Source organism: Sus scrofa, chromosome 5, assembly GCF_000003025.6.
Source record: "Sus scrofa isolate TJ Tabasco breed Duroc chromosome 5, Sscrofa11.1, whole genome shotgun sequence".
Classification (NCBI taxonomy): domain Eukaryota; kingdom Metazoa; phylum Chordata; class Mammalia; order Artiodactyla; family Suidae; genus Sus; species Sus scrofa.
The window spans coordinates 11,290,517-11,315,485 of NC_010447.5; the positions used below are offsets into that span (position 1 = coordinate 11,290,517).

Below are 24,969 nucleotides of genomic sequence, written 5' to 3' on the forward strand. Positions count from 1 at the left end.
GGCAGCCACAAGTCTCTTCTCTTCTCCATGTCTGTGAGTCCGTTTCTGTTCCATAGATCGGTTCATCTGTGCCATAGTTTGGAGTCCACATATGAGTGATATCATGTGGTATTTGTCTTTCTCTTTCTGACTTACTTTACTTTGTATGAGAATCTCCAGTTCCCTCCACGTTGCTGCAAATAGCATTATTTTGTTCTTTTAATGGCTGAGTCGTATTCCATTGTGTATATATACCACATCTTCTTAATGCACTCATCTGTCCATGGACATTTAAGTTGTTTCCATGTCTTGGCTATTGTGAATAGTGCTGCAATGAACATAGGGGTGCATTCTTCTTTTTTTTGGGGGGGGGGCATACCCCCAGCATATGGAAGTTCCCAGGCTAGGGGCCTAATTGGACCTGCAGCTGCCAGCCTACACCACAGCCACAGAAATGCCAGATCTGAGCTGTATCTGTGACCTACACTGTAGCTCACAGCAATGCTGGATCCTTAACCCACCTGCATGAGGGTGGGGATCGAACCCTCATCCTTATGGATACTAGTTGGGTTCATTACTGCTGAACCACAACAGGAACTCCTGCATTATCTTTTTGAATAAAAGTTTTGTCCAGGAGTTCCCGTCGTGGTGCAGTGGTTAACGAATCCGACTAGGAACCATGAGGTTGCGGGTTCGATCCCTGCCCTTGCTCAGTGGTGTAGGTTGCAGACGCGGCTTGGATCCCGCGTTGCTGTGGGTCTGGCGTAGGCCGGGGGCTGCAGCTTCGATTCGACCCCTAGCCTGGGAACCTTCATATGCCGCGGGAGCGGCCCAAAGAAATAGCAAAAAAGACAAAAAAAAAAAAAGTTTTGTCCAGATATATGCCCAGGCGTGGGATGGCTCATATGGTAGTTCTCTATTTAGTTTTCTGAGGACCCTCCATAGTGTTTTCCAGTGGTTGTACCAATTTACATTCGCACCAACAGTGTAGGAGGGTTCTCTGAGCTGATTTTTTAAAAGTCAGTTCCCACAGTGGTACAGTGGGTTAAGCATCCAGCGTTGCTGCAACTATGGCATGGGCCAAAGCTGCTGCTCAGTTTCAATCCCTGGCTGGGGAACTTCCATATGCCACAGGTGCAGCCGAAAATAAATACATAAATAACAGAAATAAAAGTACAGGAGTTCCCGTCACGGCGCAGTGGTTAACGAATCCGACTAGGAATCATGAGGTTGCGGGTTCGGTCCCTGCCCTTGCTCAGTGGGTTAATGATCTGGCATTGCCGTGAGCTGTGGTGTAGGTTGCAGACGTGGCTCGGATCCCGCGTTGCTGTGGCTCTGGCTTAGGCCAGTGGCTACAGCTCCGATTAGACCCCTAGCCTGGGAACCTCCATATGCCGTGGGAGCGGCCCAAGAAATAGCAAAAAAAAAAAAAAAAACATAAAAAAGAAAAAAAGGAAAAGAAATAAAAGTACAAAGAGTGCCAAGGCAAAACTTCTGAGCTTGCTATCGGCCTGAGGTTTGGCATGGGCAGCCTGGGGCTGCCCTGAGCCAGGGAGGATAAAGGAAGCCCTTTGGGGCCCACGTGCAGTGGGAGGAAGGAGAGGGGAGCCACTCACCCCCACCCCTGGGAGCCTTATTGACCTTCGCACACCTGCAACACGCAAGTTCCTCACGCCAGAGCACCCCACTCAGCTGCCTCTAAACTCAAGTCTCCTTGCCTGGGTTATTCCTCCATTTGCTTTCTTGGCTACGCATCTGGACCCCAGGCACCCACCTCACATGCCAGAGCCAGAGGAATTTTCTAAACCATGAATCATATGACCGTCTCCCTTATAAAGCCTTCCTCGGCTTCCCAGTGCCCGCAAGACAACCCCTAGCCCTTAGCAGGGCACATGTGCCTTCCCTAGTCTGGGACTCCCAGACCCCTCAGCCCCTTCGCCCTCCACTTCCTCCTAACCCTTTACCCTCAGGCCAACCTGGACCATTGGCAGTTGCCCAAATAGTCATTCAGTCAAGGTTTAATAGGACAGGGCACCAGAAAGAGTGCTCAGCAGTGGTGAGCAGCACAGCAAGTCGCGGCTCATGTCCCTCTCCTGGGATTTACCATCTGGTGGGGGAGTGAAAAAAATAAGTGTGAAAAGATTATTTTGAAGTGTTACGTGCTATAAGGGGCCTACAAAGTATCGAGAGGGTTTTTGCCTTTTGCCTTGAAGACCCCACCCTCTTCTTCCTGCTTTAGTCCTCTGCCCAGTGGCTCTTGTCATCCTCTTAGACGCTGGTACAGTGTCATCGGATCCATGGGTACAGTGCCCCCCACCCTTTTTTTGCTTTTCAGGGCCGCACATGCAGCATATGGAAGCTCCCAGGCTAGCAGTTGAATCAGAGCTACAGCTGCCGGCCTACACCACAGCCACTGCCACATAGAATCCAAGCTGCGTCTGCAGCCTACACCACAGCTCAGAGCAACGCCAGGTCGCCAACCCACTGAGCCAGGCCAGGGATTGAACCTGCATCTTCATGGATACTAGTTGGATTCATTTCTGCAGAGCCACAACAGGAACTCTTATCACACTGGGGTGGGGGGGTGTGGGCTGGATTTACATGCCTGTCTCTCATATGGGACCATGAATTCCTCCATGGAAGTCGCCTTACTCTGTTTGGTCTGGTGTTCCTAGCAACTTGTAGGATACACAGCCATTGTTGGATGACATTAAAACGGCAAGCCTCGGAGTTCCCATTGTGGCATGGTGGCATTGGTGGCATCTCTGCAGCACCAGGATGCAGGTTCAATCCCTGGCCTCGGCACAGTGGGTTAAAGGATCTTGGCGTTGCCACAGCTGTGGCATGGGTCGTAACTGTGGCTCTCTGATCTGATCCCTGGCCTGGGAACTCCATATGCCAAGGTGGATAAAAAGGGAAAAAAAAAAAAAATCACCAAGCCTTTGTACCAGGACCCCTAGTCCCAGAGCAATTCAACCTTCAGTCAATATTCATTCACTTATTTTATTTTTTACATATTTTATTTTATTTTTTACAGTTGGTTTGTTCAAATCTGTGTTCAAGCAAGGCCCATAAATTTCATTTGCTTGGTAGTTCTCATAAGTCTCTTAAAATCTGTGGGTTTCATCTCTGTCATTTTTTTTTTTCTTTTCTTTCTTTCATTTTTTTTTTTTCTTTTGGCTGCACCTGCAGCATGTGGAATTTCCTGGGCCAGGAATCAAACCCAGCATCCATGTTACAGCAGTGAAAATGCCAGATTTTGTTTTGTTTTGTTTCGTCTTTTTTTTAGGGCCATACCTGCAGCATGTGGAAGTTCCCAGGCTAGGGGTCTAATCAGAGCTGTAGCTGCCGGCCTACGCCACAGCCATAGCAATGCTGGATCCAAGCCATAGCATGCGGCAATGCCAGATCCTTAACCCACTGAACACTGAGCGAGGTCAGGGATCAAACCTTCATCCTCATGGATGCTAGTCGTGTTCTTAACCCGCTGAGCCACAACGGGAATTCCCAATGCCAGATCTTTAACCCGATGAGCCACCAGAGAATTCCCATTCACTGATTTTAAATGACATCCTCCATTCATTAAAGCAGACCGTGCTAAGCTCCCCCTCTATGGCTCCCCTGCATGGACCCGTTGATTTATAGAGGGTGAGTGCAGTGCTGGGGCAGATCATGGGACTGCCAACAAGAAAGGGGTCATCCTGCTGGGTCCCCGGGGGGAGTGTCATTTGAACAGAGCCTTTTTGGGTGAAGGCAGGATTGGGTGTCAGGCTGAGAGAAAGGGGAATCTGAAGGAGGCTGAGAGGCGTGAGTGTCTACAGCTGCTGGGGTGTGTCCGGAACACGTGGTCCCCTGTGTGAGCCAGGAGCTGGGCAGGTAGGCTGGGGCCGGATGGGAAGGGCCTTGCATGCCAGCTTGCTTTCCCCTGCTGGTGAACAAAGGGCTAGATATGTAATCTAAGCAGTGGCTTTTCAAGGTTTCTTAACTGTGACCAGGAGTCAGATGCAGGTTACATCACAACCTGGCACAACACACATTGAAGTGAGTCCCATGAGACAATTTACTCTTACTCGGATATTTTCTATTTTGTTACCAGCAAGATCATTATTATTATTAAATTCCAAATGTAACTCAATTAATTTCAAGATCCACCTGGACCTGCAGTTTGAGAAACATTGATCCGAGAGTCCTTCTCTAGCCCCAAGCCTAAGGGTCTAGTGGTGGCTGTGAGGCTCTTACTTCGTAAGTAATTTTAATTTTTAGGATCCTGAGAGGCAGGTCTTTATTCCACAGCTACTTTGACTTGTAAGGCAGCCTAAGAGGGTGGGGCAGGTCCACCAGCTTCCTCTGGTGTGTGCCCAGTGCTCTCATCATCCAGACCCAGTGGCTGCAGGGTGCTCCCAGCTGGAGTTCCTACCTGGGTCTGTGATTTAAACAACAGAGGAGGGAGTTCCCACTGTGGCACAATGAGCCGTGTCTATGGAGTGCTGGGATGCAGGCTCGATCCCTGGCCGGTCAGCCTGCTTCCCTCCCCATCCCTTCAGCCCCTGCCCCACCCCTTGTTCTGAGAAGTCTCCACTTGGCAGTTAATTCCCTTGCCAGGCTGGCTGGATGACACAAACCGGGGTGGGGGTAGGGGGTTGGAGGGGGTTAGGGAGAAGGGGTGGGTGAGGCCCCAGCTGGGGCTCTGACCTCTGTGCCATCACCAGGGGCCAATTCTTCCCTGGGTTCTCTCGCCTGTGTGGACCACTCTGCCCGCAGGCTGGCACTTTGGCTTAGCAGCAGGGCAGGCTCTGTCCAAATTCTCTTCCATCTGGAATCTCTGAGGCCTCTGGAGAGATTTGGGAAACCTGAGGTGTGGGGTGGCCCTAGCTCAACCTTTGGGGCTCAGAACTCAGGAGCCAGGGGTGACCTTGGCAACGGAGTCCAACTCTCTCCCTGGAGGATGTGAACACGGAGGCCCAGAGAGGGGCGAGAACTCACGCGAGATTACGCGGAAGTGAGACTCAGAGCGCGTCTGCAGACTCAGGACCCTGGCTCTGAATCCAGTGGTCATTCTTTTCATCGTTCTGCCTTGGGGGTCTGCGGAAAGGGGGGAGGGGCTGGGAGAAATGTCCTGTCTGCGAGAAGCTGAATTGTGCGCTTGCCAGGGACCCCAACCTGGGAGACCTAGCCACCCTCTTCCTGTGGACCCTTCTGGGGACACGACCCTACCCGTGCTGCAGTGAGGGGGCGGGCCAGGTGGGGCCTGGAGCCCATGGGCTCACCCTGCTTTCTCTTCGTGTGTGTGTGTGTGTGTGTGTGTGTGTGTGTGTGTACACGCACGCTCGCCCTTCCCACCCCCAAGAGGAGAAGAGACCCTCTCTTCCTCCTCTCTCCACCCCCACCCGGAGCCTGAGCCGCCTGAAGGAGTGACGTGGGAGGATAAAGCCTGTGGGAACCTGTTTTCACACAGGAACTTGCTGCTTCCCTGGGGGCCTCAGGATTAGGTTGGTGGCTCCTAGTCCATTCTTTCTGGAGACACCGGATATGGCCTGAAATCCAGGCACAGGGGCCCTCCACCGCCCCAGAGTCTCCCTGGCTCCTTGGGCCCTCGCCACACACGTTTCCTTCTCAACTCACTTACCTTTGCCACATGCGTGTCTTGTCTCCAAAGGGACCCATGCTGCTGCTGCTTTTTTTTTTTTTTTTTTTTTTCTTTTTTACGGCTGCACCCTCAAGCTAGGGGTCTAATCAGAACTGCAGCTCTTTTGAGACCAACCCTTCTGTGGGTCTGAGACCCAATGTCTGTAATCAGGATTACAGCAGGGAGAGATGTGGGCCTCTCCACAGGGAGGCAGGGCCAGTCCTGGATAAGATCTGTGGCTCTTTTTTTTTGGCCATGTCCTTGGCATGTGGAAGCTTCTGGGCCAGGGCTCAAACCCGTGCCACAGCTCTAATAAGAGCCAGTGCAGTGACATGTGGAGTTCCCTCCACATGCTTCTTGCGGCTTTGAAACCAGCTCTTCTGTGGCTCAGTGGTTAACGAATCCGACTAGGAACCATGAGGTTGCAGGTTCAGTCCCTGGCCTTGCTCAGCGGGTTAAAGATCCGGAGTTGCTATGAGCTGTGGTGTAGGTGGCAGACGCGGCTTGGATCCCATGTTGCTGTGGCTGTGGTGTAGGCCGGCGGCTACAACTCCGATTGGACCCCTAGCCTGGGAACCTCCATATGCTGCTGGTGTGGCCCTAAAAGGACAAAAAGATAAAGAAAAAAAAAGAATATATATATGTATGACTGGGTCACTTTGCTGCACAGTAGAAATTGATGGAATGCTGTAAATCAACTATAATGGAAAAAATAAAAATCATAAAAAAATCTTTTTCCAGCAATGGAAAAAAAACCCTAAAAAATGTAAAGTAAAATATATATATATTGATTGGAGTTTTTTGGTTTCGAGAAACTAGCTCTGAAAACTGAGCAGAAAAAAATGGGGGTGGCAGTGTTTGCTGGAACACAAAGAGCCTCGCTGCTGGGATGCAGGAAGTGTTGGCTGCCAGGGCCTCCCCAGGAAGCTTCGTTCCCCGGTGGTGTCTTTTTTTTTTTTTTTCCTTTTTTTTTTTTTAGGGCCACACCCGCGGCCTATGGAAGTTCCCAGGCTAGGGGTTGAATCAGAGCTATAGCTGCCTGCCTATAGCTGTGGCCACAGCCACAGCAATGCTGGATCTGAGCCGCGTCTTCGACCCACACCACAGCTCACGGCAACTCCAGATCCTTGACCCACTGAGTGAAGCCAGGGATGGAACCCGCATCCTCATGGATACTAGTTGGGTTTGTTACTGCTGAGCCACGATGGGACCGCCTCTCTGGTGGTTTCTGTGCCTTTGGCTGTGGGTCCTGAAGAGATGGCTTTGAAGGTGGGAGTGTCTGAGTTCCTTCTTGGGCGTTCCCTGGACGGGGCTCCACCACCTTCTCCTCCACTGAGTCTGGGGAGCGCCTCTCCAGGCTGTGGCATCAGACGCCTCTCCCCGAGTGCCTGTCCTCAAGGTTCGGATTCTGGGCAATAGTCAGTTGCCTGGCTTGCGTCACCAGCCTGCTTCTGGAGAGGAGGGGCAGGACCTTGGGATGTGCCGGTCCGCCAAGTGAAATGGTAGATCCTCAAAGGAAAGGTTGTCCGGCATCAGAACAAGGAGGAAAGTGATGCTGAGGAGGCAAATCAGACGCTCCCCAGGCTGAGGTCCTCCCACTGGCCCTAGATCTGGCCTCCCTGAACTGAAAATTCTCTCTCTGTTTGCCCTCTCCTTTCTGACTTCTTTCCTTCCTTTCCTCGAATATTTCCTGAATGCTTGCTCTGTTTCAGGCACCACTGGACCGTGGGAATAGAAAGATGAGTCAAACTCAGGGCCAGCCCCAGGGAACCCATCTAATCCAGATCAGCATACACGGCCACTCAGCCATGGCGTGGGCAAGGCAGGCATTGCCAGTCGAGCCCAGCACACCTTCCCCGGGAGCCTGGGCTGGGCCTCAAGATTCCGCTCAGCACAGAGCTCCAGGCAGGCAGTTCTCATCAACTGGAGTTGGTCCAAGCTATGGGAATTCTTTGCTACGCCCAGCCAAAAACACGCCTCTTTCCCATAACACTTCTGACACTTAAAACCAGCAGAATTCCCCTAGGCTGACCACCAGGCTCATTTCTACTCCTTAAGGCCAGTGGCATCGGTGCCTTCAGCTCCTGACCCTGCTTGGCTGTTGAGTCAGTTTGGGGGTTGAGAGCCTGAGCACAGTTCCTGCGGACAAGACTGCATCCGAGTCCCATCCCTCGCACTGCGTCCTTCTGAGCATCCTCGGGTTTGGGTGAATCTTCTGTGGCTCCTGTAACAAATCACCCCACACTGAGCGGCTTAAAATAAGATAAATGTATTTTTTTTTTTTTGTCTTTTGTCTTTTTGTTGTTGTTGTTGTTGTTGTTGTTATTGTTGCTATTTCTTTGGCCGCTCCCGCGGCATATGGAGGTTCCCAGGCTAGGGGTCCAATGAGAGCTGTAGCCACCGGCCTACGCCAGAGCCACAGCAACGCGGGATCCGAGCCGCGTCTGCAACCTACACCACAGCTCACGGCAACGCCGGATCGTTAACCCACTGAGCAAGGGCAGGGACCGAACCCGCAATCTCATGGTTCCTAGTCGGATTTGTTAACCACTGCGCCACGACGGGAACTCCAGATAAATGTATTAATGACCACAACATTGTAAATCAACTATACTTCCATAAAAGTTAAAAAAAATGAAAAATATTGGGAGTTCCCGTTGTGGCTCAGTGGTAACAAACCCAACCAATATCCATGAGGACGCGGGTTTGATCCCTGGCCTTGCTCGGCGGGTTAAGGATCTATGAGTTGTGGTGTAGGTCGAAGATGAAGTTCAGATCCTGAGTTGCTGTGGTTGTGGTGTAGGCCAGGAGCTGCAGCTTTGATTTGATCCCTAGCCTGGGAACTTCCATTTGCCTTGGGTGTGGCCCTAAAATGGAAAAAACAAACAAACAAAAAAAAGAGGATCCAGAGAGACCCCTTGCTCCCTCCACCCCGTGAGGACACAACAAGAAGCTGTCGGTTATAAACTAGGGAGAGGACTCTTAGCAGAAAGTGACCATGCTTGCTCCTTGATCTTGGACTTCCCAACCTCCAGAACTGTGAGAGATACTTTCCTTTCTTTCTTTTTTTTTTTTTTTTTTTTAATTTTTCTAGGGCCGCACCCTCGGCATATGGAGCTTTCCAGGCTAGGGGTCTAATATCTGTAGCCTCTGGCCTACACCAGAGCCACAGCAACGCTAGATCTGAGCCACGTCTGTGACCTACACCACAGCTCATGGCAATGCAAGATCCTTAACCCAATGAGCAAGGCCAGGGATTGAACCTGAAACCTCATGGGTCCTAGTCGGATTCATTAACCACTGAGCTGCGACGGGAACTCCGAGAGATACTTTCTATTGCTGCTAAGTCACCTGCACTGTGGTATTTTGTCATAGCTGCCTGAATGGACTGAGACTCTGCCTCCCTGCGATTAGGGCCTTTGTGATGCCAACAGGCCCACCGGGATAATCCAGAATAATCTCCCCATCCCAAGAGCCTTAACAAAATCATATCTGCAAAATCCCTTTTGTCCCATAAGGTAACATTCATAGGTTCCGGGGATTCGAACATGGGCATTTTGAGGGGCTGCAATTCTGTCTGCCACACACCCCTTGCCCATAAAATGGGGGTATTGATAACCCACTTCATAGGCTTGTGGGGAGGACGATGCCTATGAACCACTGTGCAGAGTGATCTGTTGCTGCTGTAGCAAATGACCATGAACTTGGCTTAACATCACACAGATTCATCATCTGACAGTTCTAGAGGTCGGATGTCTACTACAGGTTTCACTGTAAAAATCAAAGTGTCAGCAGGACTGCATTCCTCCTGAGGCTCTGGGAAAATGCATCGCTTTGCCCTTTTCCAGCTTCTAGAGGCCGCCCTCGTTCCTTGGCTCCTGGCCCCTTCCTCCATCTTCGCAGCCAGCAGTGTTGCCTCTTGGACCATTCTTCTGGTAGCCTCTCTCCCTGCCTTCTTTATGCCTCCCTCTTCCCATTTAAGGATGCTTGTGATTACATTGGGCCTATCCGCATCATCCAGGCTCATCTCTCTATTTTAAGATCAACTAGGAGTTCCCGTTGTGACTCAGTGGTTTAAGAAGCCAACTGATATCCATGAGGATGTGGGTTTGATCCCTGGCCTCAAAAAGTGCGTTAAGGATCTGCCATTGCCACAAGCTTCGGCATAGGTCACAGATGCGGCTTGGATCTGGCATTACCGTGGTGTAGGCCAGCAGCTCAGATTGGAAGCGCTTAAAATTCCATGTGCTGCAGGTGCAGCTGTAAAAAAAAAAAGAGAGAGAAAGAAAAATCAGCTTCTTAGCAGCTGCAACTTTGCCAGGTAACTATTCACAGGTCTCAGGGACTAGGATGTGGCCATCTTTTGGGGGGTCATTTTCCTGCCCACCACATTCTGGAAGGGGAAAGGTTGAACAGGCCCTGTCTCATTTTAATCTTCCCAACAAACATGGCAGGAGATTCATGTCATTAACCGCATTTTACAGGTGGAGAGACTGAGGTTAAGATCACACGAGGTGAGTGCCTATTGTGGTGCAGCAGAAACGAATCTGACTAGTGTCCATGAGGATGCGGCTTCGAGCTCAGTGGGTTAAAGATCTGGCGTTGCTGTGCTGAGGGTCGTAGACGCACCTTGGATCTGGTGCTGCTGTGGCTGTAGTGTAGGACAATGGCTTCAGCTCCAATTCGACCCCTACCCTGGGAACTTCCATATGCCTTGGGTGTGGCCCTAAAAAGACCAAAAAAAAAAAAAAAAAATCACACCAACATTAGGGAGTTCCCTGGTGGTCTAGTGGTTAGGATTCAGTGCTGGCACTGCTGTGGCCCCGGTTTGGTTCCTGAGGCCAAATGCTCAGTGCTCTGGGGGCTAGGTAGAAGATTAAGATGTGGGCTCCACCTCTAAAGGAATTTATGATGTGTTGATCAGGAGATGATGATGCAGACACATCCAAAGCAGAGAGAAGAAGGAGGGAGAGAAGGGGGGGCAGGGGGTGGGCAGAATGGCCTCTTAGCTGCTGATTAGGACCCTAGTATGAGAGGGCTGGTTTTAGGCTCAAAACCTAGCTCTGTCGCTTCCCAGGTGTGTTTCCAGGAGCAAAGAGAGCCTGTTTTCTCCCCTGTCAATGGGAATAAGAATACTCTTTCATAGATAAGATTGTCACAAGGACTAAATTAATGTTTGTAAAGCATTAAGCAGGCGCCTGGCACATAGTAAGAACTCAATAAAAGCAACTGATATCATTATTTTTTTTTCTTTTTAGGGCTGTACCTGCAGCGCATGGATGTTCCCAGGCTAAGGGTCGAATCGGAGCTGCAGCTGCCAGCCACAGCCACAGCCACAGCCACAGCAACACTAGAGCCGAGCCACATCTTCGAGCTACACCACAGCTCACGGCAGCACTGAATCCTTAATCCACTCATCGAAACCAGGGATCGAACCTGCATTCTCATGGATACTAATCTGGTTCTTAACCCGCTGAGTCACAAGGGGAATTCTTCTTTTTCTTTTTTCTGTGTTTTTGTTTCAATGTATCTGTCAGTAGCAAACTGTTTCTCCAAAGGACACCCTACCTGGAATCCCAATAGTCATATGCGTGCAGAAACTCCTCCCTGTGGCCTCCAAGGCCCCTGCCCACCTGTCCAGCCTCCTATCTCCTGTGCCTCACCCCTTACCCACCACCAGAGGCCCTACAGCCTTGGGAGGTAAAGCTCACCCCCCTCCCAGACCTTCTGGTCTCCTCTCTCCCCTGATGCAGTGTGCCTAGCGCTTAAAATCAGGATTCTGATGTCCCAGTTGCAGCACTCATCTGCTGTGTGCCCTTGGTTGTGTTCCTTACCCTCTCTGGGCTTCAGCCCCTTCCTCTGCGCTCTGGGTGTGTGATGATAGTCCAGTGGGCAGGTTGAGCCAGGAGTAAATGCAAGTCCACGCAGCTGGCCGGCAGCAGCTCCTGACCCCCAGGGCGCACGCTCCAAGCCTACTGCGTACTTCACATCTGTCGAGATGCAGCACAGGTGCGGCGCCTCACAGAGTCCGTCTGTGGTACCCCGCGTCTCACTGAGGCAGAATAACAATTCGGGTGGTTAGAGTAGGAACATGGGCTTTGATTAATCAATCAGTTAATTAGTTAACCCTGATTAATATCCATGATTTAGAATTTGTAAAAACAAATCCAGATAAAGAGGCCTTGCTTGTCGGAAGATTAACGATGGAAAATACATCTGGGGACGTTAACCTCTGATCTGCACTTTGGGCGGTTAGAAGCGGAATGTGAAGAATGGCGACTCTAAGTCTAAGGGAAAGAAGAACAAAGGACCATAAGGGAAGCTTGTGGAGCATATCCGGACTCTAAGCCCCTATTGGACGAGGCCCGATCTAGGTGCTGGGCCAGGCCAGTAAGGGAAAAGGAGGGATGGCAGCACCCCACGCTGGCACCCCTGTCTTTAAGAGATAAAGCCTCCTTGGAAGATTAGAGGATGGGAATTCGTCCTCCCCCTCCCAGGGTCTGTGCTGGGAGCTGCCTGCCTTCCTATAATCAAGACTTTTGCTGGCTTGCCGCCTGTGCATTCGCGAAGTTCATTCTTTGGCTCCGGGAACAAGAATCTGGATTCCAGTAACATCTTTCTGGTACCATCATCTCCCCTGCCCTGCTCTCACTTACCCATCAATAAGTTGGTCTGGAGAGAATCGCCAGGGCCAGGCTGGGCTGGGCATCACGGGCCGACTCACGGGAACCTGGCAGGGCCCTTCTCCAGGCAGCGGTGAAGACAAGAGTCCAGCCTGCAGAGTGGGAAGCCCCAGGAATTTGTTCTCTAACAGTCTAGGGTTCCCTGGGGCCTCAAGGAGTCAGGCCTTAGCCAGCCGGCCCCCAGGTGGCCCTGTGCAGGTTGGAGTGGCTGTTTGACAGCATGCCCAGTGGGTGCTGGCAGCCAGAGGAACCGGGGAGCCTGGCAGGGGTGTCTGGGTTCAGAATTAATTTTCTTTTTCTTTTTTTAAGGGCCGCACATGTGGCACATGGAAGTTCCCAGGCTAGGGGTCTAATTGGAGCTTCGGCTGTCAGCCTACACCACAGCCACAGCAACACAGGATCTGGGCCCTGTCTGCAAACTATACCACAGCTCACAGCAATGCTGGATCCTTAACGCACTGAGGGGGGCCAGGGATCGAACCTGCATCCTCATGGCTCCTAGCTGGGTTCCTCACCCCTGAGCCACAATGGAACTCCTTAATTTTCCATCTCTGGGTCTGCCCCTGGGCTGAGCAAGAATGGCCCGTGGCCTCTTGACTCAGGAATGTAGAGTGTGTCTTACCACCACGAAGAAGGAGGGGCCAGGCCTCCAGGCCTCTGAGCTCTAGAAGCATCTAATTGTTTGCTAAAACCACAGCCTGGGAGAGGTCTGAGGGGAAATGGGGCGTGGGGGGGGCAGAGATGCTGGCTCTGATTACCCTGCCGAGGAGGAGAGGCCTGTCCCTAAAAAGCAAAGTGGTCCAGGGGATGGATGGACAGAGGGTGGCCAGCAGGGAACCCCAACCTCCCACAGCCATAGTGCTGGCCCTGGCTTGGGCCCCTGGGGGGGTGGGTGGGCTGGTCCTCCCCCTTCTGGGCACCTCATCCACCCCGCCCAGTTCCAGCCCAGCCCGGCTTCCCATCCCAGCTCCCCATTGCATCATTTCTCTATTGCTGGAACGGAACTTCTTTGTCAAATGCCTCCTGTTAGGGTCCCCATTGGCAGGACCTAGTCTCAGGTAATTTGTGCAGAAACAATTTACAGTGTGCAAGGCACTGCACTTACCCAGCAACCTGGGATGGGGGAACAGTATGACCCATGCGAGCAGTGGTGGCTCCTTATCTTCTGCTGTGTCCTGAGGGCCCAGCCTGGCTATACCGATGGTCAGATGAGCAGGATTCCGTCCAGCTTTTCCAGAACCTCTAAGCCCTCTCTCTGCCCCAGAGACCCCCTCCCAGCCTCCTGGGGCTCCTGGCTTCTCCCCCCATTCTCAAGCTCCACTGCCTCCCATCCCCCACTCCTGTGTTTGTTCAGCTGCCTGTGGGGGTCTGTACTCCACCTCCACCTCGCCCCCAGCCAAGGTCAGTGAGCCAGCCCTGCCAAGGGGCACCCGACCTTCTAGACTATTCCTAGGCTGGCTGTCCTCTGCCCATCAGGGCCTCCGTCTGAGTGGTCTCCCAAATACAGACCTCAGAGGCCAATTTCCCTCGGCGCCTGCATCATTCAGAGTTCAACCAAAGAAGTAGCACCAGTAAGCTAAGTATATGCTGTGAACCAAAAAAAAAAAATGTCACTTGCCATTTCAGTAACAACCAGTGTTGCCTGCCATCAATCCATCAGCCATTGCAGCTGCCCTCCCCCAGACTAGCAGTAAACTTTCTTTTTTTAATTTTATAGCTGCACCCATGGCATGTGGAAGTTCCTGCGCCCGGGATGAATCTGAGCCACATCTTCGACCTACGCCACAGCTGCAGCAACACCAGATCCTTTACCCAACTGTGTACCAGGCTGAGGATCAAACCCACACCTCCACAGCGACCTGAGCTGCTGCAGTCACATTCTTAACACACTGTGTGGAGTTCCTGTCATTGCTCAGTGGGTTAAGAACCCGACTAGTGGGAGTTCCTGTTGTGGCTCAGTGGTAACAAACCCTACTAGTATCCATGAGGACGTGGGTTCGATCTTTGGCCCTGCTCAGTGGGTTAAGGATCCAGCATTGCTATGAGTTGTGGTGTAGGCCGGCAGCTGCAGCTCTGATTTGACCCCTAGCTTGGGAATTTCCATATGCCACCCTGCATCCCTGAGGAAAAAAAAAAAAAAGAACCCAACTAGTATCCATGAGGATTCAGTTTTGATCCCTGGCCTCTCTCGGTGGGTTAAAGATCCAGCATTGCCGCAAGCTGCTTGCTGCATAGGTTGCAGATACGGCTCGGATCCAGTGTTGCTGTGACTGTGGCTGGCAGCTGCAGCTCTGATTCCACCACTAGCCTAGGCACTTCCACATGCTGCGGGAGCGGCCCTGAAGATGACAACAGAACCCCACTGTGCCAAAGCAGGAACTCCATGCAGTGACCTTCTGATGCTCAAGTACTTTTTTTTTTTTCCCCCAGCAAAAGCTCTTATATCTCCTGGGTCCTCTCTTACCTCTTTGGAACAGCCCCTCAGTGTCGCTGAGGCTGTCTCCCCAGCTAGAGTCTCAATAAGGTCACTGAATAAGAAATAATTCTCATCTTTTAGTTTTATTTTTTTGTCTTTTTGCCATTTCTTGAGCTGCTCCTGCGGCATATGGAGGTTCCCAGGCTAGGGGTCTCATCGGAGCTGTAGCCACCGGCCTACGCCAGAGCCACAGCAACACGGGATCCGAGCCGAGTCTGCGACCTACACCACAGCTCACGGCAATGCCAGATCCTTAACCCACTGAGCAAGGCCAGGGATCGAACCCACAACCTCATGGTTCCTAGTCGGATTCATTAACCACTGAGCCACGACGGGAACTCCAATTCTCACCTTTTAGGTTGTGCTCTGTTTTGCTGTCAGTAGTATGGAGTGATGGGTGGATTACCTGTAAGGAATGGGTTTTTGCAGCTGTGGGAGCTGGTTGGACAGGTCTGAAATCTGCAAGACGGCCATCAGGAAGGGCCAGCGGAAGTTTCAGGCCCAGGCTGACGCTGCTGTCTGCAGCGGAATTTCTCTCTGTCTCCAAATCTTTACCTTAATCACACGTGCAAGGTTCCTTTCACCTTATAAGGTCATGTAGTCACAGGGATGTGGGATCAGGATGTGGACTTGTCTGGGAGGTGGCCTCCACCCTTCCCGTTCATTCATTCCTTCATTCTCTCAGTTTCCCACCCATAGTCGCGCTAAGGGCCAGGCCTGTGCTGAGGGTCCGGCGCAGAGAGGGAGGCCACTGTGGGGGCCGAGGCGGCAGGAGAAACAAATGATTGGAAGTTGCTGTCATGGCTCAGAGGTTAACGAACCCGTCTAGTATCCATAAGGACACTGGCCTCGCTCAGTGGGTTAAGGATCAGGTGTTGCCGTGGCTGTGGGGTAGGCCGGCAGCTACAGCTCTGATTGGACCCCTAGGCTGGGAACCTCCATATGCCGCAGGTGCAGCCCTAAAAAACGCAAAGAGAAAAAAGAAAAGAAAAAGAAACAAATGATTGTGACACATTATGGAGGTCGGGGTTCAAGGGACTTTGATGACATGGTGGGGGTAAAATCTGGGACGGGAGGAGGCGAAGACTGGCTTGTGTGGAGGGAGGAGGGTGTCTGTGGGCACTGGGCTGTGCCAGGGCATGCAGGATGCCAGCGTTCCGCTCTCTGCAGTCAGAGTCACTCCAAGCCCTTATGGCGGGGGGGAGGGGGAGGGCATCAGGAAATATGAAAACAAACACAGATCTGTGAGGGAGTGGACAGCAAAATTCCCCAGGTTCCTTAAGAAAACAATGAAGCCCTGCAGGGTGACTGGAGCGCCCCTCTGGTCAGCCCTTGACCTGCAGCCCCCTCCTTCCGCCCTCCCCTGCTCCCTCCCAGCTCCTTTTATGATCAAGTGCTCGTGGGCTGGAGAGGCCCCTGTAGCCTGGAGTGTTCAGGGGGGATCCGAGAGACAGGGGGTGGCTCTGCTCATCGGTTCATCCCACAGAGAGTGGCAGACAGAGGCCCCCCCACTGTGGGTCCTCCCTGCCCAGGGGCACACGGGAGGGTGGGATGCTGCCAAGGACCGCTGGGCTGGGCCTTGCTGCGTGGGTGAGGCCTATAAAGGGCTCTCCTTTCAGCAGCCTCCTCTGAGGGCCCCCCCATCCCCCATCTCGCTTCCTCCAGCTTCTAAGTGCTAGGAACGCAAGAGAGAAGCAGGGTGGCCTGTCAAAGCAGAATTTGGGCGCCAACCACTTGAATGGAAGTGAACAGGTCTGGAGCGGGTGGGGTTGAGTCTCTTTTCCTTTTCTGTCAGGTTAGGGTAATTCCCCACCCTCATTCCTGGCCCAAGGCCATCGGCTCAGGAGAAATCCTGCCCCCGGGGTACTTCACCTCCCGCCACCATTAACCACCACCACGGCCCATTCCAGAAAAATCTCCAGGAAAGCAGCAACTGTATCCGCCTGCCCACCGGTGTCTCCTTCAGGCTCTGGCATGCGTTGGGGGTGCAATAAACTCCCCTCTTCCTTCCTTCCTTCCTTCAAACAGCCCCCGTGAATCAGTCCACAGTGTGGCAGGTGGGCTTGAGGCTGAGGCTTAGGCCGTGTACTTTCTTCACTTTACAGATGAGGAAAGGGAGATTCAGAGACCTTAATCGACTTGCCCAAGGTCACGCAGCAGGGAACAGAGCAGACATTCGGACCTACTTCTTCTACTTGGCTTTTTCCACTTGACTCAAAGTGTGGAGGTGTGTAGGCGAGACAGGAAGGTGGCCTTTTGAGGAGGTGGTCAGAACAGCAGGAGATGAGCTGGGACAAGTGGGCTGGGGCAGGGTCACGAGGAGCATCCAAGGTCAAGGGAGGGACCAGGGAGGCTTTGGCTTTCGTCTTGTGGGCCACTGGGACCGGAAGTCTGTTCCTGCTTTGACCCTTGTTCAACCAAGGTAGTCTCGGAGAGGGCTTGTCACGGGCACTCCGTTTTCTCACAAGTATATTGATAATTGCTCATGATCCCTGTGCAAAGCGTTTGAGCCTTGGAGTGACACACATCTGGGTTAAAATCCCAGCACTGCCCCTTCGTGCATGGTTGGAAGATGCTAGCAAGTGATGAAAGTATTTACTTCGGAGCCTCAGTGTCCGGCTGGGGAAAGTGAGGCCGATGACACTCTTCTTGCAGGGCCCTGGGAGGCTCAAGAGGGACAGGTAACCTAAAGCGCCCAACAGCGTAAATGCCTGATACTGATAGCTGCTATTATTACTGTTGTTGTTGTCGTCGTTACCATTAGCTGCGCCTTCTGGCGGCGAGGGGGAGAGTCAGACCCAGCATTAAATATGCCAGCTGGGGAGCTCCCAGGTGTTCTGTGCCCCCCATTCCCTCCCTGCCCCCCAACCCTGGCACGAGCTTGGAGCCCTTTGCTTCTGGCATCTTGAGTGTCTGGGCCTCTGTAAAGCGGCTGTTGACCCCCTCCTGAGCAGCGTGAGAAGCAAACCGTCCAGGAGACAGGAAACGCAAGGCCCCGCCCTGGCTCTGCCTTGACTTGCTGTGCTATCTTGTGCGAATCATTTCCCTCTCTGGGCCTCAAACAAGCGAGGGGGACTGAACCACTTGAAGACCTGTTCATTTCTTATCTGGGTACCTGAAACCTGGGGATCGAAATTGCCCCAACCTTGGTGCGTGCAGGGTCCAGTTCAGAATCAGGCCTGGGAGAGGATGCCCATCAGGTCCAAGTGCCCAGTTCATGAAGCCCCCGAAGATTTATTTATAAGGAGTTCCGTGTGGTACAGCGAGGGGATAGATTCAGCAAGTTAATATGACTCTTTATGTGCTAATATGCAATGCTTGTACGTTGTTGTGGCTCTGGCGTAGGCCCGCGGCTACAGCTCGATTCGACCCCTAGCCTGGGAACCTGCAAATGCCGTGAGTGTGGCCCTAAAAAGACAAAAAATAAAAAAATAAAATTTAAAAACATCAATGAAATGCTTGCAAAGACATGTCAAGGGCAAAAGCAAAGTGAAGGACAGTGTGGATAACAAGCCTCCCTAAACTAAAAAGGGGAGGACAGAATAAAAGGGGGGAGAAAGAAGTTCCCTCGTGGCCTGTGAGTTAAGGATTTGGCCTTGTCACCTCCATGGCTTGGGTCACTGCAGTGGAGCAGGTTCGAACCCTGGCCCCAGAATTTCTGCATGCTGCAGGTGCAGCCAAAAATTAAATTAAATTAAATTAAGTTAGGGGCAAAGAAGAGAGGAGGGATGTCTGCAGAAGCAACTGGAAACTCGGGCTGCTTCTGTGGAGGGGGCCTGGGTGGCAGGAATGGGAGAGTGAGAGACTTTTCACGGCGCCTCCATTGTACCTTTTGAATTTGATACCACGTGAATAGTTTATCTAGGCAAACAAATTAAATGAGTAGCATAATCAGGCAGCTTTGTCCTGACCCAGCTCCCTGCGCCCTTAACCTCCAGCATTCTAGAACTACTCCAGGGCTTGTGTTGTCCTTATCAAAATTCCTTTAGGCCTTTGACTCCTGTCTCAGCCTGTTTGCAGCATCCCCCAGTCTGTGGGAGCGGGGTGAGTCACAGCCACCCCCCACCAGCTGTTTGCCATCTGAGACCTTCCTGCAGGGGACGAACCCTTTCCAGCTGTGGCCTCCATCTCTGCAAAGACTCTGGCACGCCTTTCATCTCTCTCCTGTCTCTCCCTTTTGACTATAATTCAACTCCCATTTATTGGCTGTGCCAGGCACTGTGGTAGGAGCAATGAAAACCTCCCGACAAATCCGGAAGGGAGGGATTACTAGAGCAAGGGGAGAAATGTGGGAGTGGGGTAGCGATGATTCTATGTGTGTGGCAGCAGGGAGGTGGCATCAGGGAAGGCTCCCTGGAGGAGGTGGTACCCGGAAAGACAAGTACTCTTCTGAGCAAAGTGAGGGAACTCATCATCTGTTCTTTCTTTTTTCACGTTTTATTTTTATTTATTTATTTATTTATTTTCTTTTTATGGCCCTGCTTGTGGCATATGGAAGTTCCCAGGCCAGGGGTCGAATCAGAGCTGTAGCTGTCAAGCTATGTCACAGCCACAGCAGCACCAGAACCGAAATGCATCTGCAACCTACACCGCAGCTCATAATGGGAACTTCCTTATGCCGTGGGTGCGGCCCTAAAAAGGACAAAAAAAAAAAAAGAAAAGAAAAGAATTGCCAGACCCTTATCAGCCCACCTGTCTCACTGTAACTGTTACAATCTTCCTAAGGCCCGCCCCACCCCAACAGGCCTACTCCTCCCTGCCCCCTATTAGGAAAGGTATGTGGCCCACTCCCCTCCTCCCCTCAATCAGCCTGGCCTGCTCCTTCCTGCCCCACTACTAGAAAAGGTTTGTAGCCCACTCCTTACCCTGCCCCTATGGGGCAACATATGCCCCCAACCAACCAGCAAGTGTATGGGAAGACTCCATCCCTCCCCAGCCAATCAGCAGGTGTATGGCAAGACCACGCCTCCACTCCTTTGTCTCTGGGCTATAGAAACAGACACGCCCTTGTGCCCTGGTTATCTGGATGCTGGTCCACTGTGTGAACAGTGTCTCTGTCAATAAACGTGTCTTTTCTACATCTTGGTTTAAATCCGGAAAATACTTTTTCCACCCATATGCAGAGCCCACAACAGCCAGGACCAGACCGCACGCCCCTAACTCCCAGCCCAGGGCTTGGTACTCTGCGCCTCTGCCCCCCAGAGGGTTGGGAGCTCCAGGCAGCCCGAGGAAAGGCTTCCAGAGGCAGGGATTGCCTGGCACTCAGACCCCGGGCAGTCCTTTGGCAGGTGACACAGATGGGTGGTGCTAAGTGCTGTCCCAGGAAAGGATCTGCCTACTTTATAATCTGGGGTGACTGCTCTGATTGGGCTCCACTTCTAGCCGCAGACCTGGGGAGGAGAGGGCGACCTGATAAAGGCTATCTCATGGAACTGCCCTGTGGAACCGGATGTAGGAATCAGGCCCAGTTACAGGTAAGCAAATGAAGATTTAGGGAAATGAAGGGACTTGCCCAAGGCCCTGAGGCAGGGACGACCCAGCTTGGCAATGCCCATGGGCGGGGCAGTGCCTGTGCCGTTTCTAAGAGATCCTTCTCCTTCTTCTTCTTCTTCTTCTTCTTCTTTTTTTTTTTTTTTTTTTTTTTTGTCTTTTTAGGGCCGCACCCATGGCGTATGGGAGTTCTCAGGCTAGGGGTCCAATTGGAACTGTAGTTACCAGCCTGCACCACAACCACAGCAACGCCAGATGTGAGCAGCATCTGTGACATACACCACAGCTCATGGCAACGCCGGACCCTTTAACCCACTAAGCGAAGCCAGGGGTCGAACCCACATCCTTATGGCTACGAGCTGGGTTTGCTACTGCTGAGCCACCACAGGAACTCCTCCATGAACAAGGTCCTTCTGCCTGCCCTTGAGGGGGGTCCATGGCCCTTCCGCCAAAATATATGCGTTTCTGACAAGGGGCCTGAAACCCCTCCACGAGCTCTCTTTCTTCCTGGTTACTGCAAACAGCGCCTCACAAGCAGCAGGTAACCCCTGAAGGCATTACCGGCCCTTTTGCTTTGAGTGTGAATTAGTTATCAGACCCTGAGACTGGAGCAGAATGCAGGGCCCTGCCCTATATGACACATGACAGGTGAGGAGGGAGAGGTCCCTGGGCAGGGCTATGCCCTGGGAGTGGCTGGGTGGAGCTTCCCCCGAAGCACCTGGGCCCCATGTCCATCCAGGTGGCACTGAGTGAGTAGGGAGGTGCCTGGGGTGGAGGTGCGGGACGACGTGGACGAAGCACCGACTTTTTTTGGGTTCCAGCCTGAGCTATGCCATCTCCTACCTGTGTAGCCTTAGGTGAGCCAGCCACTACCCTGAGCCTCACAACCTCACCTGCGCAGTGGGGATACACTGCTGTGTCTACCTTGCAGATGGGAGCTATTGAGAAGGTGTTCCGTTCCCGTCCCCATTCTCACACGTGAGCATGAGAAGCCCCTGGAGGGCTCCTTGAAACCTAAAGGCCTCACCCCAGAGTTTCTGCTTTAGTTAGTCCCGGGAGGGGCCTAGGTGCCTAACTAACTAACTAACTAACTAACTAACTAACTAAGTGTCCTGACAAGTTCTGATGCTGCTTGTGCTGGGACCACTCCTCTCTGAAAGATCTCTGAATCTAGGAGATTGAGGAGTTCCCGTTGTGGCTCAGTGGGTTAAGAAGGCTACTGGTATCCATGAGGATTCGTGTTTGATCCCTGGCCTCGATCAGTGGGTTAAGGGTCTGGCATTGCTGCAGCGTAGTTTGCTGATGTGGCTCGGATCTGGCATTGCTGTGGCTGTGGTGTAGGCTGGTGGCTGTGGCTCTGATTAGACTCCTACCTAGACTAGGAACTTCCATATGCCTCTGGTGTGGCCCTAAAAAGCCAAAACAAAAAACCAAAAAACAAAAAACCCACTAGGAGGTTGGAGAGGGCGGGGTGCAGAACAGAGCCTAGAAAAGCTGCCAAATACAAACTTGAAATTTTGTAGGGATTTTGCCCCCCTGTCACCTTGGCTGAACAGAGGGTGCCAGGAGGAGAAGAGGAAATGGCTACAGGGCCAAGGGTCGAGGGCCAGGGCTCTGAGCTGTCTCCAGGAACCTCTCCTTTAATCCTCCATCCGCTCTCTAACACTACAGAGAGCTGGTCTCTTGCACCTACTTCAACATGAAGAAACAGGCTGGAAGAGGTTCGGGGACACGTCCAAGGCCATGCACACAGCAAAGTGGAAACGGGAACCCAGACCTCTCACCCTGGGCCCTGGATGTTTCCTAATGCACTCCACCGCCCCTCCTGTTATCTGGTAGAGGGAAAAATATATTAAGAGCTGTGCAAATTTGTAGGGGTGGCTCATCTAAGCTCCCCCTCCCTGCACCCAAAGCCCCGCCTCTGCAAAGGTTGCCCTTCCCCCCACTCGGCTTCTCTTCTTGCCACGCCCACTCCCAGCTCCTTGCCCTGAAGTGTCCTTCTATCTTCCAGGAAAGGGACTGCAGCTTTTGACGCCAACCACCCCCCTCCCCACCCTGCCCCCCACCCCCAGGACTTGGTGCCAACACCCAAGAGGTGCTCAGTGAACTTGGGGTTTGCCTCCCTTGCTTTCCTGGTCCTCCCCCCACCTCGAAAAGTTTGTCCTCAGAGCCCTTCCAAAGTGACATCCTCCATCCTGAGTCCCCAGGAGTGGGAGGGATGCTGCGTACCCAAGGCTGCCGACAGGGTCAGAGGGGAAACTGCATTTCCTGCCGGGGCCCCTGGGGAGCCCTGTCTCTCAGAGGTCAGCTGGGTCTCCAAGCACAGCTCTGGGGGAGAGGGGGCGGGGAGGGGAGAGGAAGGAGGGGGGGAAGGACAAGGGCACAGAGAGGAAGGGGGCAGCGAGAAGAGGAAGGACAGGGGAAGGGGAAGGGAGGCAAAGAAAGAGAGGCAGGGGTAACAGAAGATTCGAGAGCATGAGACGCAGAGAGGGAGAGTCAAGAGAAAAGGATCAGAGAAACAGAAAAGCGAGAGCAAGTTAGAGACGAAATGGGAAGGGGTGTGAGAAAAAGATCGACGTTGACATAGAGAAACTGGCAGGCAGATATGCCAGAGAAACGGAGAGCAGGCGGGCACCGCCCGAAGGAAACACCTGCACTTCCCGCACCTCACTGAGTTTCTTCTGGGTGTTCTGCTCTGTGTGTCTGTGCTGTGACACCTCAGGCCTTGGATCAGCACATCCAATTGACCAGTAAACATCGCTCTCACAGCCCCTGATGGAGGAAGCAGGCCGGCCTGGAGGGAGTGGTCAGCTCCCCACGAGCCGTGGGAAGAGCCCCCTGGGATCTTGAGTCAGATTCTTGGGAAAGCCCCTGCCCCTCTCCCCCAAGCACATCCAGGAATTCTTTTGCTTTTCTGTTGCATTATCATTCATTACAAGGTATGAAATACTGTTCCCCGGACTGTACATCAGGGCCTTGTTGTTTATACAGAGTCGTGTGTCTCTGCGGATCCCAAACTCCCGATTTATCCCTCCCCACCCTTCCACTTTGGTAACCATATGTTTATTTTCTGTGTCTGTGAGTCAGTTACTGTTTTGTAAATACGTTCATTTGTATCATTTTTCAGATTCTTTCGTGTCTCAATTTATGCCTCTGGGACAGGGACATTTCTCAAGGGGGTGTGGAAAACTTGAAACCGACCACTCAGGCCTTACAGTGGAAAGAATCTGGGCTTTGAAAGTCGGCCAACCCGAGTTCAAATCCAGACTCTACTATCTCTTTGCTGGGTGACCTCAGGCACATGACCTCCCCTCTCTGGGCTTTGCATCTCCTAAATGTGACTGGGCTCCCTAAGGAGTTTTTTTTCTTTCTTTCTTTTTTTTTTTTTTTAGGGCTGGATCCATGGCATATGGAAGTTCTAAGACTAGTGGTTGAATTGGAGCTGTAGCTGCTAGCCTACACCACAGCCACAGCAACACCAGCTCCTTTGACCCGCTGAGCGAGGCCTGCATCCTCCTGGACACTAGTTAGGTTCATTACTGCTGAGTTGCGGCAGGAACTCCTCCCAGGGGAACTTTTGCTCTCATCCTTGCACTCAGCTGGTGGGGGCTTCTAGCGGTTTCATGCCTTCCACAGGCAAAACCAGCCCCAGGTGACTTTAGGGAGTAATGAGATTTTACTGTAGGTCTTGTGGGGCGTGAAGGAGCAGTATGGTAAACACAAGGCAGGAAATTGAACAAAAATGCCCATTAGTCCTCTTTTTTTTTTCTTTTTGGCCACACCTGCAGCATATGGAAATTAACGGGCCAGGGATTGACTCCAAGCCACGGCTGCTGCTACCCACGCCACAGCCATAGCAATGCTGGATCCTTAACCCACTGTACCTGGCCAGAGATCGAACCTGGGGCACCAAAGAGACAACAGGTCCTTAACCCACTGTGCCACAGTGGGAACTCCCCCATTAGTCCACTTGATTCTCCGTATGGTCCTGTCTGCGCAGTGACAGCTCTGACTCTCTGTCCTCCGGTCCTCAGGCAGCTTCTCTAGTCTCCCCGGCTCCGACATTTGGTCTCCTCACTACTTCTCTTGCTCCTGTTTTTTCTTTTTACAGCCATGCCTGCAGCATATGGAAGTTCCCAGTCTAGGGGTTGAATTGGAGTTGCAGCGGCAGGCCTACACCACAGCCACAGCAACATCAGATCTGAGCTGCATCTGCAACTTATACTGCAGCTTACAGCAATTCCAGATCCTTAACCCACTGTGCAAGGCCAGGGATGGAACCTGCATCCTCATGGGCACTGCGTTGGGTTCTACAATGGGAACTCCTGCAGCACTGTGTAGGTCTCCCGTTTCTTGGAATCTTTTGCCCTTTTCTTACCCCAGGAAGGAGTTGAGCATCGTTACTAAGAACAAATCTCCAGAGTCAGATGAGCTGGGTTCGCATTTCAGCTCTGCTTCCTATTAATAGTGGCTTCACCTCTACATACCTCAATTTCTTCATCTGTATAATGGGTTAAGGGCAGTGCCTGCTGGAATGAACAGTTGGGAGGATTAAATGCATTCATATATATAAGACATTTAATGGCAATGTCTGGCACAGAATAAACACCAAATGAACGTTAGCGATTATTCTTATCACTCCTAAGTCGACAAAGACTCACCTTAAGAATTCCCATCATGGCTCAGAAGTTAACGAACCCAACTAGCATCCATGA

The 24,969-nt window shown here is 52.2% G+C and overlaps 1 long non-coding RNA gene across 1 annotated transcript in view; it reads left to right on the top strand.

Annotated features, from left to right (window-relative positions):
• The window catches only part of LOC110260650, a 43,709-nt gene continuing 38,094 nt past the window's right edge, over positions 19,355-24,969 (top strand). Inside the window, exon 1 of the long non-coding RNA XR_002343909.1 lies at positions 19,355-20,238. This is a non-coding gene — a long non-coding RNA (uncharacterized LOC110260650). The remainder of the gene's footprint in view (positions 20,239-24,969) is intronic.